This window comes from Hyperolius riggenbachi, chromosome 8 (assembly GCF_040937935.1).
Source record: "Hyperolius riggenbachi isolate aHypRig1 chromosome 8, aHypRig1.pri, whole genome shotgun sequence".
In the NCBI taxonomy this organism is placed as follows: domain Eukaryota; kingdom Metazoa; phylum Chordata; class Amphibia; order Anura; family Hyperoliidae; genus Hyperolius; species Hyperolius riggenbachi.
In genome coordinates, this window is record NC_090653.1 from 60,738,909 (window position 1) to 60,760,521 (window position 21,613).

The following is a 21,613-nucleotide window of genomic DNA, read 5'->3' on the forward strand; positions in this document are numbered from 1 at the left end:
CCCCTTGATGTCAACCAGGTTTCAATAGAAATCAACTTGAAAAGTGTAACGAATGGTGTCAGCACTCAGAGTATATCTGATTACTGATGATCTGCAGTATCACCAATAATACAGATGTTATACCTGATTATATGGTGATCTGCAGAATCACCAATAATACAAGTATAGCTTGACACAGGACACCTAATGTAGTGTGAGTGTTTGGTGCAACCGTAGAAAAGGTTAACTCCTGAGGAGTGGGAGATACAGACACTACTGCAGCCAATGATTCCCTGAAGAGCAGGGAATTGGACTGCACTGCAGCCAGTGGACCCCTGAGGTGCAGGTGGCCTCTGACTGTGTAGAAACTAACCTCTTTAAGAGGAGGAGATGGAGATTGTACTGCAGCCAGGGATTCCCTGATGGATCGGGAATCAGACTGTACTGCAGCCAAGGATTCCCTGATGGGCTGGGAATCAGACTGTACTGCAGCCAATGGACTACTATAGGGTACAGTCCACTGACTGGACTGTAGGAAGGTCTTCCTGTGGAGCAGGTAGCCTATACAGTTAATGGACACCTAGAGAGTTGGTGTCACAAGGAGTACAGTGAGGCTAATCACCCAAGGGACGAGTGACAGCCAGAAGGGTCAGACAGGCCAGGTCGAGTAGAGACAGAAGACTGATATGGTATCCGGGTACAGGCAAGGTTGGCAACGGGTAGACAGATAGGCAAGGTACCGAATCAGTAAGCAGGAGAGTAGTCAGGAAAGCCAGAGATCATAACAGGTAGCAGTGTAGCACAACACACTGTAAGATCTGACTGAGGTCTGAGTGCTCACACGTGAGTATTCGCAACGGCAGACAACTTGCAACTGACAAGCAAGTCCTATATATACTTGCAGCGCTCCGCAGCGCCGCCCCAGCCACTCAGCCAATCCGGAGTCCAGCTGGGATCAGCTGATCGGCCTGGTCAGCTGATTCCCCTTCTGCTGGCATAAAGGTCCTGTCGCCTGGCGCGCGCGCGCGTAGCTCTCCATCTGTGTGCACTAGAAGGACCAGGCGAACCAGTTACATGTTGTTGCACGGAAGAGGCCGCCGGCTGGAACGCGGAGATAGCCACCCTGTCGCTTGCCCGCGCGGCGGTATCTCCGCTATTCATTACAAAAAGCCAATTATTTTTTGTTAAGAAGAGAGGAGGGACCACAGTCTTGCTGATGGGGGAGTGTTTTCCAGTGGGTGAGGAGGGAAGCTCTGGACTCGGGGGTTGCTGCCGCTAATGATCCAGTGTAACTTCAGGTGACACCTGCACAAACGCTAGATTCTTGGCCAAGCCGGCCACCTTGGTCGAGTGACATCACACATATGTGTGTAGCCTTAACCTCCCTAGCGGTATGGACAGAAATGTCAGTTCAAAAAAAACATGCTGTGAACAGTGTAAACATGCATACACATCAATACTCTCCTGCACTGTATACTAGACCCTTGCTTGACACATTTTGGCAAGTTACAGAAAAAAAAAAGTTTTAAAAATAAATTTTATCACTGTTTGCACAGAAATCCTGGGGAAATTGAACGCTGGGGAGGTTAAAGCTCCTATCCATGTCACAACTTTTTTTAATGTGATTTTTCAAATGACGGCTGGGCAACTTTTTTTGTGCGACGAGTGATAGTTTCTGAGATTTTACGATGCGGGTACGTGCACGCGAGATTTATTGAATTAACGTCATTTTGCGATGTGAGACAATTACGACCGTCACAGAGGATCAGATCTTTAAGATCCCCAACAACTTCCGCGCCCGTTTGACCTCCCATTTGCTCCTGTTGTGTGCCGTCGCAGGTTCCCGTGGGTAGAAAGATTATCAGGGAACGTTCGTTCGTAGGGAGGCATTGCTGTGAGATTCCCGAACCATCTTCTGGTGTCTTCAGGTGAGTATTAATCTTTAGACAGTCTTTGTGAAGACCTACTGATCAGTTCACCAGTAAATATAAGTTGGGTAATGCCGTATTTTGTGGACTATAAGACCCACCTGACCATAAGAGGCACCTAGGTTCAGAGGACAAAAACCAGGGGAAAAATATATACTAAACCTGGTGCATCCATGGTGAAGGTGAAGGGGCATCTTGTGGCTTATGCCCCCTTTGTACCTCACGCCCCTTGTACTTCTTGTGTCTCCCTTTGTCCTCTATCCCCATGTGTCCTCCTCTGTCATCCTTGAGTCCTCCTCTATGCCGCTTCATGTCCCCCTTGTGTCATCCTCTATGTCCCTTTGTGCCCTCCGTTAGTCCCCCTGTATCCTCCTCTGCATGGGCACAGTACAGGGAGTCCCCGACATTGCAGAGGGTTGGAGGCTCGTATTGGCAGGCGTTCACAAGTCAGGAAATCCCTACATTTGGACTATAAGATGCAGTTACTTTTTTTCCTCCACTTTTGGGGGAGAAAAAGTGAGTCTAAGGCCTAGTGCACACCGAGCGGTTTTGTCCGCGTTTTTAGAACCGCTTGCGGATGTGGAAACGCTTGGGTAATGTATTTCAATGGGCTGGTGCACACCAGAGCGTGAGGCGTTTTGCCTCTAATGTTAAGTATAGGAAAAACGCAAAACGCTTGATAAAACTCCAGATCAGAGCGGTTTTCCTGGCGTTTTTTGTTACAGTAGCTGTTCAGTAACAGCTTTACTGTAACAATATCTGTTATCTGCTACACAAAAAAACGCTACACAAAACTGCAAAACGCTAGCAGAACGCTTCACAATAATAATCAGAAAACTCTTCAAAACCCGCTAGCGTTTTGCGGATCTGCTAGCGGTTTTTGGTGTTCACTAGGCTTTATAGTCCAAAAAATACAGTAATTTCTGCTCATCCAAGTGCCGAAAAGGTTAACATTCCCTTTTTGCCTTATTTAATCACAACACTGTAGTATTTCCAAGCAAACACACTACATAAACATGCCCATCAAAACAAACAATAAAATTACACAGAGATATTGTAAACAGTTTAGTTTTATAACGTTTGTTGGGCCATTCAGCATAGCATATTTGCTGTGTAAAATCACCATATGACATCCCTTACATAACAGGCCTTACTTACCATTTGGTAAACTTCAGTTATTTAATGTTTTGAAAGAGATAAATATTATGTTAGTCAAATCTGTTTTAAAAAGTAAAAAACATAAGGTTGCTTCAAAAAGCTTTTCTTTTGAAATATCTAATTTTTCACAATTTTATTTACTTCAACTAGAAGCAGAGCTCATTCATGAGATAAACAGATAAGGAGAGTTAATTCAACTGATAAAAAAGATGTAGAAATAAATTATAAATTAAGACAGATAAGGGGATTGATTATGAGAGGAGTGCGTGTTTTGCGCAAGCTACGTGCGGTAGTGCAGCATACCATGCGCTGCTAACTTACTCGCTCTCCTTCTAAGTAGTGGCCGCTCCACTGAACCCGCCCAGAACCCCGGCGGGTCCAGTGGCTTTAAAGGACGTGAACCCCGCACTTTGATTGGCATAATAGGCTGCCTGACGCTTAACAGTGCTGTAAACTCTTGGAATGCTTTGATCTCTCTCTGCTAGCAGAAAATATAGAACCTGAAAGCAAAAGTCCTCTGTTGTTGTCTAACACTGCCCTCTAGTGACAAGTAAATACACATTACAGCAGTACTAATTAGAAGCAGGGAAATGTAACAAATAAGAAATTTAAAAAAGTGCTAAAATAAATTGGCCTGGAGCACTTGCAAGCCTCTAAATAAATTGTCTGTTAAAGGATTAAAAAACTGATTCCCCACCCCATAAAACCACAGTGCACATGCAATTCTCAAAGACTGCTAGCAGGTGCCCTGCGGTCTATAGTGGGCAATGCACTTGTGAAAATTCACATGAGTTGGAAAAAAAATAGTCGACAGAAAACATCACAAGTGTGCTCTCTCTCTGAGGGTGCTTTCACACTGGGCTGGTGCGTTATTTTTACCACATCACACCGCAGAGCAATAAAATCTATGAGGTAGTTCATACTACCTGCGGTGTGCTGCGCCGGAAGTGCCCTGTCTAACGTGAGCGCATACCTATGTTACCTCTTGTGGTGACATGCGGTGGACCGAAAGTCATATAAGTCTATGGTGACATGTGTGTTTTAAAATGATCCGCCGCAGATTTTTGCGTTGCGCAAGCGCTGAAGCGTATTTTGGCAATACGCTTTCGCGCACGATTGCCCAACAGGAAGTGAGCGTCACTTCCTGCTTGGCCGGCTGCCAGATGGGGATTACCGCATGCTAGCGTGGTAATTCTCGAAAGCTTTGTTTTTGGCGGTGCAATGCAGGCCCAAGACCGCACCACTAATGCCAACCGGTAGTCTGAAACCGGCCTTAAAGTTTTATTCTATGGTATAAAGCAGAGGTCGATTTATTGCATCGTTATTTGATGTGAGTTCACCTCACATAATATATTTTTCGGAGAGAATCGCTTTGTAAAATTATTAGAGAAAAAAGTGTCGCTTACTCACTAGAGAACCATCTTCCTCACTGTAAAGCTGTCTCATCCGACAGACAGCTTAGCACCATTCTGACTCACGGGGTGTAAAGGTCACTCATCAGTAACATAACAATACCTTTGTGACTAGCGCCAATTCTTGAAAATGCTGTTTTCCTTTGCCCTTACGCCTGATCAGCTTGAACCTGTGATGACAGAATTACTGGCGCTGCCATGGGTGAGTCTTTTGTATTGTGTTAAGTCTGTGTTCAGTCACAGGAATTAGATTCTGCAGCCTTCGGTATGTCCAGACTGGAATCCAACAGCCTGTAAATATTTTTTCATTGCTCTCTGATACTAAACTACAGCTTGCATTGCTGCTGAGAGAGCAGGTCAGAAATTCCCACTCCTCTTCCAGCCTTCTATTTCTTTTCAGTGCAGGTGACAATAAATTTGCATGAAATATATATAATTTTTTTTGGGCTGAATATTGGTATGTAGCCCTGCCCTTCCAGTGAGTCTTAGCCTAGGCTTATTAAAGATATGGAGGCTCCAATCCCCCCCGAGTATTCTGGGTGACCTGGTATATTTTCTACTGGCTTTAGAATGCTCAGTAAACAAACATGCCACAGAGGACTAAAGATGTCACCACCTGGCTGTCAGTGGCATTCCTATCATAGGGCGGCAAGGGGCGGGGCGCTCCGAGTGTCGGACGTCCCAGGGGGTGTCACCAAGGTATAGTTGCCGCAGTAGTATAGTATAGTTGCCCCCGGTAGGGGGGAAGCTTGGAAGAAGGGGTGGCAGGGAGGGGGGCCAGACCCCCCACCTCCCTCACCTGGGTCCCCTCCTTCTGGCGCTCCCCCCTCCTAATTAGCAGCAGCTTAGAGAAGCGGGCAGGAGCGGGCGGAGAGGACTTACTCACCTGCTTCCTGCGTTCCGGGAGATGGTGCACAGCGTCATCCTCACCTGATACTGGTCTCCGCCTTCTCCACCGCTCACTGTGCTTCTGCTAATCAGGAAGCACAGTGAGCGGCAGAGAAGGCGGATACCGGTGTCACGTGAGGATGACGCTGTGCGCCATCGCCTGGAACGCAGGAAGCAGGTGAGTAAGTCCTCTCCGCCCGCTCCTGCCCGCTTCTCTAAGCTGCTGCTAATTAGGAGGGGGGAGCGCCAGAAGGAGGGGACCCAGGTGAGGGAGGTGGGGGGTCTGGCCCCCCTCCCTGCCACCCCTCCTTCCAAGCTTCCCCCCTACCGGGGGCAACTATACTATACTACTGCGGCAACTATACTAGAGGCCACTATATTAATACTGGGGCAACTACACTACCTGGGGCAACTATACTAGCTATACTGGAGCAACTATACTAGGGGCCAACTATACTATGTATATGGGGGCAACTATATTACCTACACTGGGGGGAACTATACTAGCTATACTGGGGCAACTATACTTATGCTGGGGAAACTATAGTAGCTATACTAGAGGCAACTATACTAATGCTTGGGCAACTATACTAGCTATACTGGGGCAACTATACTAATACTGGGGCAACTATACTAGCTATACTGGCGGCAACTATACTTATGCTGGGGAAACTATAGTAGCTATACTAGAGGCAACTATACTAATGCTTGGGCAACTATACTAGCTATACTGGGGCAACTATACTAATACTGGGGCAACTATACTAGCTATACTGGCGGCAACTATACTAATGCTGGGGCAACTATTCTAGCTATACTGGGGGCAACTATACTAATGCTGGGGCAACTATACTAGCTATACTGGGGGCAACTATACTAATGCTGGGGCAACTATACTAGCTATACTGGGGGCAACTATATTACCTACACTGGGGGCAACTATATTACCTACACTGGGGGTGACTATACTAGCTACACTTAGGGCAACTATATTACCTACACTGGGGGCAACTATACTAGCTATACTGGGGGCAACTATAGGGGGGGAGCCAACACCTGGCATTACCCGCTGTGTCGCGTTTAGCATGCCACAGTTGCTTTTTTTTATGGGGGGGGGTCTTTTAATACCCAGCACCCAGAGTGTCAAATGCCCTAGGTACGCCACTGCCACCTGTGATAAATTTCAGAATGTAAATCAGCGAGTAGAAAGATGTTACATTGGGCAAACACTGAGTAAATAATTTAGAAATTATAACTGTAGTATTGTAAAAAAGTGAGCAATGTCATTCATGACAGTATTTTCACTAGAGCTCCTCTTTAATGAGTGATAATATTGATGGGAAGCTCATAAGTACTGTACTTAATTTCATTGAATTATGAATGCATCAAATACAGTAGAGTTCTGTTATCCGGAACTCAACTAACCAGCAGTCTCAACCAACCAGTACAGTGCTGCCAACCTTACACATTAGTTTTTACTGACAAAGACATAAAAATTTACTGACAAAGGATTTTTTTTAACTGACAAAATTGGGCATGGTCACGCAACAGAATGTGGGGGACGAATATACATGATTTTGTAGGTGCTGTAAAAGGTCTGCCATGGAAGTTTGCACTCTGCCATAGTATTTCCCACCAAAATACATGTAATCAGGCGTATAGATGTCCCCTGAATAGGTAGCCGGTGTATAAATGTCCCCTGAATAGGCAGCCAGGCGTATAGATGTCCCTAGAATAGGTAGGCAGGTGTATAGATGTCCCTGAATAGGTAGCCAGGACTTTAGTGTGTCCCAAAGCAGGAGGGGACGCAGCACAGAGAATGGAGAGCGGTGGGCACAGCTGCGTCTCAACCCCCCCCCCTCTTTCTTCTGCGGCTCCCCCTTTCTCTCTCCCCCCTCCAGAACTAAGTATTGTGCAGCTGGCAGTGGGCGGGACTTACCTCTGTCTTGTTCCCGGCGCAGGATGGAGCCCTGCGTGCCACTAGTCTGGTCTGGTGTAGACCAGAGTAGCGGCACGCAGAACTTCCCCCGGCACTTGAATCAAGGCAGAGGTAAGTCCTGCCTGCTGCCAGCCGCACACTACTTAGAGGGGGGAGTGAGGAAGGGGGAGCCCCAGGTGAGGGAGGGGGGGAACGTCCCCCCTTCCCTGCCACTGTGCTCATCGCTCTCCCTTCTCGGCGCTGCCTCCCCTCTTGCTCCCCTTACAGAATTCACGGCCAGCTAAATTTGAATCAAAATTTACGGGCAGTTGGCAACACTGATCGGTGGTAGTACTCACAATGGTGAAGGCTGACTTCTTAGGCTGTTTGTGGGCTCTGATGTGCTTAAAGACTGGTTTCCATGGCTAACCTGAGGTTAATATACTTTAAATTACTGTAGTTTATAATTTAATACAGAGTTCATGGTATGTATATAGAGTGAGGTATAGTACTGTATTTACAAGACCTATTTGTTAAATTAACATGGAGTCTCAAGCAACCAGAAAGCACATTTATTTGGCATCAGCCAATCCCTATCGGTGCCGGATAACTGAGACTCTACTGTACCTACTTGGTCTATTTTTTTTTTTTACTAGTGCTAAGTGTAATCCTGAACAGTCACCCAAGGCAAACAACAGCTGCGCACTTAGATACTGCTAGCCAAGTGTCTCTCCTTCTTATAAGAATCACTCTAATGCTGGGCATACATGGGTCGACCCGGCGGCTCGATTAGCCGCCGGATCGACTCCTGCCGCGTCCCCACTCGTCCCCACGGCCGTCCGGATCGATTCCTGCTCGTCCCCGCGGGCACTTCCTTATCTTCCGCTCGATTCCCCGCTATTGTCCGCCCGCGGGGATCGAACGGTGAATCGATCGAACCTGTCGGATATTATCAATCGAGCCATCAGCGGCTCGATTGATAAGGGAAAAACGACCCCTGTATGCCCAGCATAACACATCAGACAGTTCAGAGTTCTTCCTTTGTTTCAGACCGGGCACAGTAACCACTTCTGCGAGATTTCACCTCCACCACACCCCAAGCAGTGGGAACTCACCGCATACAAATGACCCTCTGTCAGATGGGTCTCCAGCGCTTATGGGGTCTTCAGAAGGTTCTGATGAGTTACTTTATGTAACGAAACTGGTAACGCGTACGTGGCCGGCATACGTGGGGCAGAATGGAGGGAGAAACTGGAGACGCCAGAGGGAGGTGATAGAACCAGCGCAGCTAAGCCGACCCGGCGGCCCACGATTGGGGTAGAGCCCATAAAAACTCTGTGCCCTTAACAAAGGACATGTTTGTAAGTTTTCATTTCTTTTAAAACTAAAGTATTTTAACAATTTTACGCTATGGGAGCTCTGGTTATATTTCTTTGAGGTGTATTGATACTGCAACGAGGTGACAACAGTGCAAGAGGTTCCTTGAGTGGCAGGGGGCGGCCAGGTGACCCCATAAGCACTGGAGACCCATCTGACAGAAGGTCATTTGTATGCGGTGAGTTCCCACTGCTTGGGGTGTGGTGGAGGTGAAATCTCGCAGAAGTGGTTACTGTGCCCAGTAGTGATGGGAATTCCGGCTCTTCTCAGGGAATCGGCTCTTCTGAATCGGCTCCCATTAAAGAGCCGGCTCTTACGGCTCTGAATCGGCTCTTCATTAAATATCACTAGACACCAGTCAGAATCAGAGTAAAAGCCCCGCCCCCGTCTCCATGACAACTTCAGACTGCTTCTCTGACTGGGACAATCCCTCCTGCTACTGCTCTGCTCCGCCCCATACACTCCTACAAGCTGCAAGAGGAGGACTACATCTCCCACCATGCCTCAGCGCCCTTTATTACACAGCAAATCAGAGCTGTGTGGGGCGGCTGAGGCATCGGCTTTTTCAAAACTGAGAACCGGCTCTTGTCGTTCGCAGCAAAGAACGACCCATCACTAGTGCCCAGTCTGAAACATAGGAAGAACTCTGAACTGCCTGATGTGTTAGAGTGATTCTCATAAGAAGGAGAGACACTTGGCTAGCAGTATCTAAGTGCACAGCTGTTGTTTGAATATTGGAACTGGTTGTTTTGGAGCAGCGCACCACCAGTGAAAACCCCGTGCATAGAATTATCAGCGCAGTTTTATGTATTTGAGTCATCCAAGGCAGCCAATGAGATTTTAGTTTGCGCGGATTAAGTCATTTGCGATTCTGAGTGGTAAAAGTAAGTTCTGACACCTTCCACACAATCCCAACTCCCGCATTGTGTGAAGAGAAATCAGATACCCGCTTTTATTACTCCGCTGACTGAGGCAGTGATGATGATACAACCTTGGCTCAAGTTCATGAAGGACTTGTCAATAACCATACAAAGCTGCAGCACATTTTACAACACATTCCCACGCTGATCGGATGACCCAGTGCTGTCACCTAGCGAGGCCACTGCAAGACTGTATTGGTTCTATTCCCTTCCTCACCGATGTCATGCTCGTCAAACAGTGGCGTAGTGGTTAGCACTAGGTCCCCAGTTTGAATCCCAGCCAGGGCACTATCTGCACAGAGTTTGCATTGACTCCTGTGTATGCGTGGGTTTCCTCCGGGCACTCAGGTTTCCTACCACATCCCAAAAACATACAGATACATTAATTGGCTTCCCCCTAAAAATTGGCCCTAGACTACGATACACACACTACACGATACATACATAGACATATAACTATAGTAGGGACTAGATTGTGAGCCCCTCTGAGGGACAGTTAGTGACAAGACAACATACTCTGTACAGCGCTGCGGAAGATGTTGGCGATATAAAAATACTAAAAACAATAATAACACCACTGCTTTTGCAATTTGGGAAAAAAATCGGAATGCGGTCATGGAAAAGGAGCACTACAATTTGCATGTAAATCGCATTGTTGTTGTAATCAGCAAAACGACCATGATCCGCTTTTTTGACAGGATCACGGCTATTTGAAAAGAAGCCTAAAGGTGAAGTCAAAGAAGCCCCCCAAAAATGTGATACTTACCCAGGTAGACAGAAGCCTCTGGATAGTCTTGAGGCTTCTTATCTCCTACAAGACCCCAATGTTGCCGGGTATGGACCCTCTACAGATATCCAGCAAGATCTTGTTGGACATGTTCTCGTGGCCTTGCTCCCAACCATATACTAGCATGGCCATACTGCGCGAGTACCGCCGAACCTGCACAGTAAGCTAAAGCCGCTCATCTACAAACTCAAAGAGGTCCCAGCAGTGGCAGAGTCAAGGAGGACATGAGAAACCTCCGGAGGATCCAGACGCTTCCCTCTTTTTAGGCACCTAACTTTTTTTAAAGCAGGGATTGCTTTAAAGGGAACCCGAGGTGAGAGGGATATGGAGGCTGCCATATTTTTTTTCCTTCTAAACAATGCCAGTTGCCTGGCAGTCCTGTTGTTCTTCTGGCATAAGTGGTGTCCGAGTCAACCCTAGAACAAGCATATGGGTAATACAGTAAAACTTGAGTCACCCGAGTCAGAGTATCTGATCTGTTGCATGCTTGTTCAGGGTCTATGGCTAAATATATTAGAGACACAGGATCAGGAGGACTGCCAGGTAACTGGTATTGTTTAAAAGGAAATACAGTAAATATGGCAGCCTCCATGTCCCTCTCACCTCGGGTTCCCTTTAAATAACTTGTTTGGAATTAAATAGTTTGGCATTACTTTTCTTAACTCACTTTTTTCAATTTTCTTTTTTTTTTACTTTTCAGGTGCTTAAAAATGTTCTTTTATAAACAAGTTGGGAAAACTTTAGAGATAGATAACTCATGCAATAAAGTCATCATGATCAATAGGAGCATCCCTCTGCCTGCTTATCCCTGTAAACACAGCAGTGGGTGTACATAAAGCATAAATCTAAAAGGTCTGTTTAACCTCCATGATGCTCAGAGTTTGATGTGCTGTTTTCAGAAATCTTTTCTTGTATGTTGTAAGAAAAAGAAAAACAGCATTGAAAGATAATGTGATAGATAAACTGATATAACCAAATGCTTTTGTTTATCCCATTCTGATGTACGGGGAGATTATGTTGGCCATCATTGTTGATTGCTCCTTCTGATAATAACGTAAACTACATGGCTATCATGCTGATCCCTCTGGTTCTTTCACCAATAAGCAACAACGGGTGTTGATTCACAAAGCTTTTCTCATGAATTATCTCTCATGAGATAGGGCTGGTGCACACCAAGAGCGCTTCTGAGCAGTTTTGAAAATGCTGTTGCTTTGGGAAGCGCTTGGCTAATGTATTTGAATGGGATGGATCACACCCGAGCGATGTGATTTTCTCCCAAACGCAAACGCGGGTCCTGCAGCATTTAATTCAGCCTCAATGGTAAGCATAGAAAAGTGGAAAATGACTCTGAAAAAAGCGCTAGAACAGAGCGAATAAAAAACACTACACAAAAACGTCCCAAATATCGCTAGGCATGATTTGAAAATCGATAAGTACATGCCTAGAATCGCCTAGAAAAATCACTTCAAAAAGCGCTAAACATTTGCGATTATGCTATTGCTTTTTGGTGTGCACTGGCCCATAAAGAGATAAGTTAAGGTTAAGTGATAAACAGTTTAGAAGAGATAAGAATGAGCTAAACAAATAAGAAGAGATAAATCATGAGTTAAGATAGATAAGGAGAGATAAATCTTGAGTTAAGATAGATAAGGAGAGATAAATCATGAGTTAAGATAGATAAGGAGAGATAAATCATGAGTTAAATCGGTTAATGAGACACATATTGTGTGTTAATAAGTAATGCTGAATTCCCACTGCAAGACCTCGGAAGATGGATCAAGGATATGCGACAAGGAAAAGATGCAATGAACGATCGTTCCCCGATCTTCCACAATGGGAACAAACAACGGACATGGACCCGACTTTGAGCTATCACAATAATTAGTGCAAGGGTCAATGGGGATTGGAACGACCGTCCACAACGAGATCCATCATGATGGTCGTTGAAAACGAAGGACTGTCGCGGGTAATCTGCTGTCATTGAACATCATTTAGCGAACTTTTGTTAAACTATCTTACGTGATATCGCACAAACGGACGTTCATCGTTAAGGATTCGTCGTGAAAATCTTTTGGTGGGTATAAGCCTTCAGGTAGGATACGTCTTAAGATAGGTTTGGTTAATCAGCCCTAATGTCATGTGGTAGTGTGTGGTCCTTTAGTTTGTAACTGTTATGTGCCACTCTGAATGCTATATATGGTTGATAATTATAATGTTTTATCATAATATCATTTAGTCTGGGTTCACACTATAGTCTATGTCGGGGTTGTCCACGTTAATGGATGGACTGTCATTGCTGACGGGGTCCATTACAGGGTCCGCTGCCACTCCGACATTCCTCAGTTGACGGCAACACAATCTGCTGTTCAGAGAAATGTGTGCAATTGGATTTTTTCCGCCATCAACTTAATCAGAGTGGGTCAACAGAAAATCATTACAGTTCTCAACTCACCCATTGTGAGTCCACTGCCCAGTCCGTCAAAATGTGGAGCAGCGGACCTAGTGTGATCTGAGCCTTTACTTATTGTCCCTTGTTATTTTATGTTTATTTAAGATCTGGTACACAACAGCCTTCTCGCAGGCAGGCTTTTTTGGTTAATTGACCATTCCGACTGATTTCCCAATCAGGGATTGTTAAGTCAGAAACCCCAAAACAATCTACACACGTGTGTGATGCGTTTTTTTGGCCAACCCTTTGTTCCAAGGAAGTTGTTGAAAGGTTCCTATGTTTTGATTGGTCAATTATATGTGCACATATCGCGACATGTGCACAACCAATCAATATATACAGGACTTCTACAGCTTAATGACTGATAACACAATCATTTATGGGCCTTTTTGCTATCAGCCTGCAAATTAATTCTCTACAGATCAACAGATGAGAATTTGACCTTCCATCGGAGATATTAGTCAATAGTCCATTGACCTTGTACCCAAAAGGGTTTTATTATGCCAAATTTCTTCTATATTTGCATGGGTTTCCTCTACATGGTGCAGTTTTTTTTTCCTGTTCTGAAAAACCTGGATTCCTCCCAACCTGACCCAAGATTGAGGTAGTGACATTAGTTTGTGAGTCTCACTAGCACTGTGACATGAGTTGTTCAATACATTCTGTAAACCGTCGAGGACAATGTGTCTGTCCTCCATAAAAGTAATAATAACATTATTCAATACAAAGCATTATGAAGAAGAGGCATTACATCTCTGGCAGACAAACGTTGTGCATAGGAGTTGCTAATCCCAACAGCGCCTGAACAAGGATGACCACGGACGGGGCAGAACATTCATAGGGACAATACATAAAAAATTCAGCTGTGAAGATCTTCATCCAGGTATAGCGATGGACAATGTCTCACCATGAACTGAGCTGACTCAGTGAAAATGACTTGGCCTCTGATTCATCAGAACAGTCTTGTAGTCTATCAGGGCTTGTCTGGGGAGCAATTAAATTCCTGATAGAACACAATGGGGGATGTAGAAGAGGAGATGAACTGCAGAACTCTCCCTTTCTGGAGTCCAGATGGATATAGACTGTAATGCCAATGCAATAGCACAGATACAAGCGATAATGGTCTACATAGTCTTTTTGCCCCACCAACATGCGCAATGAGTATCCTAGTTAAAGCAAATCTGAATCTCAGTCAGTTTTGAGGTCTTTGTGATAACTTCAGACCCCCCCCCCCCTTACTAGCTCCGCTCCACACTGCCATTGTTCTACAGAAGTCTGTGGACTTACCTGACCCGTACAGCGCTCCGTGCTCCAGTACGCGGACCACCGGTCAGAGAGATGCCATCTGGTACCCTCAAAAAATCACATCCTTATCCACATGGAGGGAGGAAGAAGTAAGTCCCCTTTGTGAATGTGAAAAGTGGCACTTTCACCTGAAAGTGACTCTTGCGGCTGAGTTTAAAGACAAAGTCAGACTCATTGACAAGGGTGTCTGTCTCCCTCAGGCCACCAGGGAATGGAGAAGTCTATAGAGAAAGAAAGAAAGAAACAGGACAATCCAGAGGAAATAAGGGGCCAGGGCTGTGTGATCAGCCAGGGAAGGGAGGGAGAGAGAGAGAGAGAGAGAATGAGAGCAGGGGGGAGGGAGGCACAGCTGAGAGGGGGGAGACTGGGCTAGAGCAGTAACAAAACTCTAAAAAAAGTTTCCTGCTTGTCTTAACCTCTCCACTGCCTGATCAGGGGCTGCAGAACATGGGTCCCAACTACAGTTTACGCTTGACAATAGTTGCCTAATTTTTAGGAATCCTACCTGCCTATTTCACTCCGAGCCACAGGACAATGGAACATTTTATTTTTGGTGTCAAACGTGCTGGAGATCACTACGACCCTGATGTGTGAGTTTCTTCTGAGTTAGAAAACCATGGTGAGGGCAGGTGTATGGAAACCAACAGGTAGATTTGGCATAGGAGGGAAGCTGATAAATTACTGTATAGGTAAAATTTGGTGAAACTCAAAGACATCCCCTGTGTGATGCTGTTGTTATCTGTAATGATTATGCTTCTTCTCCATTGATTGCCTAACCTTAGCTGATCAATTTATTAGTGAATCATGTTTATGATGCCTAAATGTAACTCCTCCCCTTTATTGTCAACCTCTTCCTGACATCCAACCCTAACCTTGCTCCTTTAAATGAAATCTAAAGTGAAATAAAAAAAATGAGTTTAACCTACCTAAAGCTTCTTGCAGCCCCCTGGAGTCATCCTGTGTCCACCCCGTTGTTCAAAGACCCTCCGGCAAAGCAATGGCGACAACTCCCCCTCCCCCCGAAACTGGCCGGCCAAGTGCCTCCTCTCCTCGCTGCGTCTCCATTGTTGGCAGCGTTCTGATCATGCACAGTAAGCGAAAAATCACTACTTCACATAGCGCTCCCGGCAATGGGAGCATGATCAGGGTGTGCGCGGCTCGGGGCGAGCATGTGCGGCAGCCTCCGACCGGCGAGCTTTCAGGGGGTCATGCTGCTCTCTGGAAAATTGTGGAAGAATGGCGTGGACACCGGATGAGTCCAGGAGCCTGCAAGAAGCCCCAGGTAAGTTAAACTGATTTTTTTTATTTGGCTTTAGTAACCCTTTAACGTAAACTTTTTCCTGATGCCTAAGCTTATCCCCCCCTCCCCCCTACTGCCAACCCTTTTCTGATGCCTAAGGTGCTCATTAATGGTCAGCAGGCAGCATGGGCAGCACGGTGGTGTAGTGGTTAGCGCTTGCGCCTTGCAACGCTGGGTCCCTGGTTTATATCCCAGCCAGGTCAACATCTGCAAGGAGTTTGTATGTTCACCTGGTGGACTCAAAGCACCAGAGCTGCAGCCACTAGGGTGCACTCTATAGGCAGAAGCAGTGTTAGTGTCTTGCCCAAGGTTTCCTCACTGAATAGGTGCTGGCTTACTGAATAGGAAGAGTCAAAATTCAAACCCTGTTCTTCTTTGTCACAGGGAGCCCTTAAACAGTACACTATCCAGCCTAATCCCCCCAGTAATACAGCTTCCTGATGCCTAACTCTAGCCACATCTCTGCCTATCATCAACACATTAACCCCACTCATCTCATCCTGGTGCCTAACCCTGACCTTCACCCCTAAACTGAATCCCTTCCCTATAACTTATTTTAAAAATAAATGCAATATATATATATAGACATAGAGGGTGGAGTTAACTCACTTCTCCTGAAGAACAATTGCCAAAATGACTTTGTAGAAGTTTTAAAATGTCTTAAGTACCCTATTTTTGTGCAGTAGCGTTCCTACAATAGGGCGCAGGGGGGCGTGGTGCACCGGGTGACAGCCAGCCAGGGGGGTGTCGCCCCGACCCCCCATTGCAGACAGTGCAGGAGGGGAAGAGCAGCGCTAGAAGGAGGGGTGACAGGGATAGCGGCGGGGAGGGGGGAAAGATCCCCCCCTCCCTCACCTGGGTCCCCTCTTTCTGCCTCTCTCCCCCTCCAAATGACAGCGGGGGCAGCGAGCAACTTACAGGCACTCAGGCAGGGCGGGCGGGCAGAGACTACTTACTTTACTTCTGCATTCCAGCAGCTGGAACGCTGGGTCGTCGTCACGTGCCTCTTCTCCGCTTCCAATGCGTGTCACAGCATTGGAGGCGGGGAAGAGGCACGTGACGGCGACGGAGTGCTCCAGCTGCTGGAACGCAGAAGTAAAGTAAGTAGTCTCTGCCCGCCCGCCCTGCCTGAGTGCCTGTAAGTTGCTCGCTGCCCCCGCTGTCATTTGGAGGGGGAGAGAGGCAGAAGGAGGGGACCCAGGTGAGGGAGGGGGGGGATCTTTCCCCCCTCGCCCCCACTGCCCCTCCTTCTAGCGCTGCTTCCCCCTCCTGGAGCAGCTATACTGGGGGCAACTAAACTAGCTATACTAGGGGCCACTAAACTAGCTATACTGGGGGCAACTAAACTAGCTATACTGGGGGCAACTAAACTAGCTATACTGGGGGCAACTATACTAGCTATAGTGGGGGCAACTATACTGGGGGCATCTATACTGGGGGCAACTAAACTAGCTATACTGGGGGCATCTATACTAGCTATACTGGGGCAACTATACTAGCTATACTGGGGCAACTATACTGGGGCAGCTTTGGGGGCAACTATACTATCTATACTGGGGGCAGCTATACTGGGGCAACTATACTAGCTATACTGGGGACAGCTATACTGGGGGCAACTATACTAGCTATACTGGGGGAAACTATACTAGCTATACTGGGGGCAACTATACTGGGGCAGCTCTAGACTGGGGGCAACTATACTATCTATACTGGGGGCAACTATACTAGCTATACTGGGCAGAGCTGGGACAAGGTCCTCCAGCCACCAAGGCTGAGACACCAAAGTGCGCCCCTCCATCCCTCCCACCCCAGCTGTCACACACTGATTCCTATTAGACTAAGAGACGCCACAGGGCCCCCAACCTCCCCAATACCTTAATCTCTAGTTATCTGACTTGCAGTCACTGCCATGTATCCCCTTTTCCTATTTCTTTCTGCTTCAAACACAATTGGGAATGACAACTGAATGAATTGTGTGCCCCCTCCTACACTGCGCCCTGAGGCTGGAGCCTCTCCAGCCTCTGCCTCGGCCCTGATACTGGGGACAACTATACTGGGGGCAACTATACTAGCTATACTGGGGGCAACTAAACTAGCTATACTGGGGGCAACTAAACTAGCTATACTGGGGGCAACTAAACTAGCTATACTGGGGCAACTAAACTAGCTATACTGGGGGCAACTAAACTAGCTATACTGGGGGCAACTAAACTAGCTATACTGGGGGCAACTATACTAGCTATACTGGGGGCAACTATACTGGGGCAGCTCTGGGGGCAACTATACTAGCTATACTGGGGACAACTATACTGGGGGCAACTATACTAGCTATACTGGGGGCAACTATACTAGCTATACTGGGGGCAACTAAACTAGCTATACTGGGGGCAACTAAACTATACTGGGGCAGCTCTGGGGGCAACTATACTAGCTATACTGGGGGCAACTATACTAGCTTCACTGGGGCAGCTATACTGGGGGCAACTGTACTAGCTATACTGGGGGCAACTATACTAGCTAATACTTTAAATTACAGTTAGCTCCGACCCTCATCCGGTCATGACCACGCCCAATTTTTTGCCGGTTGTGGCCACGCCCATTTTTAAGGGGGGGGGTGTCTTTTAATACCCAGCACCGGGTGCCAAATGCCCTAGGTACGCCACTGTTTTTGTGCAATAACATTTTCAAACTGTTACAAAGTCATTTTGACTGACTTTCCAAAGACTTTGTAGTTGATTTTTTTTTAACCCGTTAGCATCTTCAAACGATATATTTCGTTTGAAGATGCAAACTAATTTTAACCTCAGCCGACAGAACTCATTGGGGTTGATTCACTATAACAAATAGTGTGCCTTATCAGAGTTAACATGCCTTATCAGAGTTAGCAAGCCTTATCTGAGTTAACATACCTTATCAGAGTTAACATGCCTTATCAGAGTAGCATAGCGAGCGCTACGAACTTATGCCTGCTAACTGGCAATGACGAGATCTCCACTCGTCCTGCCCTGAGCCCCTGCGGGTCCAATCACTTTAAAGGACATTATCCCTGCACTTTGATTGGCCCAATAGGTTGCCTGTCAATTGACAGGAAACTTGACAGGCAGCCTATTGGGCCAATCAAAGTGCAGGGATAATGTCCTTTAAAGTGATTAAGTAATTAATGCTTGGACTTTTGCAGGAGAAGGTGAGCTTTTTTGGCTTTACCCTGCCCCCAAATTTCCCGGTGCCTTAATTACATGTATATCTTCTGGTGTCCTTCTCGCCCCCACCGTTGCCAACCATAGACCTTTAGAACATATCCGACAAGAGCTAATCGGATATGTTATCGTGGCCGGGGTTCCTCATCGTGCATGAGTACAGTCATACTGCGCCTGTGCAAGAATGGTCGTATCCACGTGCTACTACACAAGCATGGCCATACTCATGAAGGCAGAGAAGGATTAAGATGAAACGGGCCCAAAGCAAGGTATAAGCTTTGGCTACCCATTGTAGTCTTTCTGGTAGGCTTAGGTGAGAGTGGGGTCAAAAAACGTGCAGCTGGGCCCCTTGACACCCACTAGGCCCCAGGCACCTTGCCTTGTGGATGATCCTGCTCTGCATTAAGGCACAATACCCCCATGCTCATGCATGAAAGGAAGAGCAGCTGCAAACTTCCAGGGGGTCTCGGGCAACGGTGGTGGCCTGGAGGATGCAGTGGCTTCCCTCTTCTTAAATTTTTTTTGTTTTTATCCACTTCGGGGTTTTCCTTCAAGCAGAGAAGTAAAGGCAAGTGAGCAGGAACAATATACTGTAAGTGCTCTGTAAGTACGGGTGCTTCAGGAAGAACGAGATGTATATTCAATTTGGTCTCAAACTCAATCCAGATCCTGAGGTTTGTCTAGCAGATTCCACTGTGCACTTAAATGTTGAAAGGACTTCGGTTGGCTTGCGGTTATATCGTTATAGGGAAGCTATTGTTCTTAAATGGAAAGCTTCTGATCCACCCTCAATTGTCTTTGGAAAAACACTCGATAAATTCTGCACTGCATTTCCATAAAGCCGCCTTTCTTGCTGGGGGATGTTCAGACACGTTCGTGAAGGCGTGAGATCCCCAGACGGCAGATCTGACCGCTAATACAGGTGTGAGCCAATCAAGGATGGACAGCCTCGTAAAACATGGAACATTAAGTAGAATAAATATAGACCAGACCGGGATTCTCTTCTGGGAGAAAATGGTAGCTCCCTCGGGAGGAGCCCCAAAATGTTCATGACCCAGGAAAAAGTCCTGTTAAACCAGTTATAATATCCAGATGACGGCTCTCGGGTTGTTGGGAAGTGGGGAGGGGAGAGGGATACACAGGTCCAGAGTTGGTTGGTCTTTGGAGAAATAAAAGGGAAGGAAGCATTCTGATAGAATGGTTATTTTGTGATCATTGCCTTTGGTATGTTAAAGTCCCTCTTTTACATTAATTATCCTGGTTTCAGCACCAGAAACACTTCCTATGTATTGCTGTATATTGGTCTGTAATCTTGCCTTCCTTGTGATGTTTAGCCTAGGCTATTTATTATGCAACCTTCACGGTCATGACAATTAAGCCACAATGAAATTTGGGTGCCGGTATATCCTCAATGTAATCAGCGGCTATCAGAGGCACACTGGTAATGTGAAATTTCGGTACGACATGCTGGCGCATCAGCGGCGCATAATGTGAAATTTTGGCGCAGCACACTGGCCATCAGTGGTGCGAATGTTAGATTTTGGCACGCCGCACTGTTTATCGATTGCGCGCTCTGATAACCAAACTTTTGTGTGTGTGTGTGGGGGGGATGGGGGGGCGGGTCAGTAGAGATGGCCTGAACAGTTCCTGGCGAACTTCCGTGGTTTGCGATCGCAGGGGACCGCGAACTTTTGTGGAGGTTCGATTCACCCCCATAGTGCATCATTAGGGTCAACTTTGCCCCTCTACACCACAGTCAGCAGGCACATTGTAGCCAGTCAGGCTACACTCCCTCCTGGAGCCCCACCCCGCCCTTATAAAAGGCAGGCAGCGCCAAGCATTGGACTTACTCGTGTGCCTGCAGTAATTAGAGAAGGGAGAGGTTGCTGCAGAGACATTAGGGAAAGCTTAGTTAGGCTCTTGTAGGCTTGTTAGCTTGCTCCTTGCTGATTCTTATTGCTTTATTGCTAAAAAAAAATAAAAAAAAGCACCCCTCAACAGCTCTTTTGAGAGCTAATGTTGTTCTTGTGATCTATTTTTTTTTTTTTGTGTGGCCCACTTGCATTATATACAGCCTTGTCAGTCAGTCGCAGCTGGCCTTTGGCACTTTAATTCCTACTGTGCCACTGCCAGGCCCAGCACATTCAGTGACTACCTGTGTGTGTGACAGGCAGCTGCACATTTGTAATCCCAATCACTGCACCTGTTCACTGTTCAGTGCACCTACCTAACTATACCTACGTGAGCGCATGCATTGTTAATACCACCAGTCACTGCACCTGTCATTGCAGTCCATGTGTGTGTGTGACAGGCAGCTGCACATTTGTAATCCCAATCACTGCACCTGTTCACTGTTCAGTGCACCTACCTACCTATACCTACATGAGCGCACGCATTGTTAATACCACCAGTCATTGCACCTGTCATTGCAGTCCGTGTGTGTGTGTGACAGGCTGCTACACATTTGTAATACCAGTCACTGCAACCTGTTCACTGCACCTGTGTAACCGCACATTGTTGTACCAGCAGTCACTGCATACCTGTTCACCGCACCTGTGTAACCGTACATTGTATTAGTCAAGTCAGTGCATACCTTTCACTTCATCCCCCCCAATATGGACAAAAAAAAAAGGCAGAGCCAGAGGCAGGCCACCTGACAGGTCTGTTCGAGGTCGCGCTGTCGTGATTTTGTGCGGCCCTCGACCAAAGTACAGTGTTCAGAAGAACATTGCATCAACCCCCGATATTGCCAGGACGTAGTTGACTATTTAACACAGAACACCTCATCTTTCTTAGCTTCTGCACGGAAGCGTGACATATCTTCGTCCTCCTCCTGCTCTGATTCTGGCACCCTACTTAACACTCAGTGGGCCCCCACCACCAAAGTGCCATCACCTCAGGGCTCAGCGGTGTGGACATTTTTGTGTGTGTCTGCCTCAGATGAGAGCAATGCCATCTGTACTCTCTGCCACCAAAATTTGAGCCGTGGAAAGAC

General features: G+C 46.6%; 1 protein-coding gene and 1 long non-coding RNA gene across 4 annotated transcripts in view; one reads left to right on the plus strand and one right to left on the minus strand.

The window, feature by feature from the left end:
- Window positions 1-14,337, minus strand: part of PLEKHG2 (pleckstrin homology and RhoGEF domain containing G2) — a 193,479-nt gene extending 179,142 nt beyond the window's left edge. For all 3 annotated transcript variants that reach the window (XM_068250464.1, XM_068250463.1, XM_068250461.1), the window contains exon 1: window positions 14,104-14,337. The gene's annotated coding sequence lies outside the window, so the exon portion shown is untranslated. The remainder of the gene's footprint in view (window positions 1-14,103) is intronic.
- Window positions 1-21,613, plus strand: part of LOC137528836 (uncharacterized) — a 167,128-nt gene that overhangs the window by 121,749 nt on the left and 23,766 nt on the right. The window lies entirely within an intron of this gene.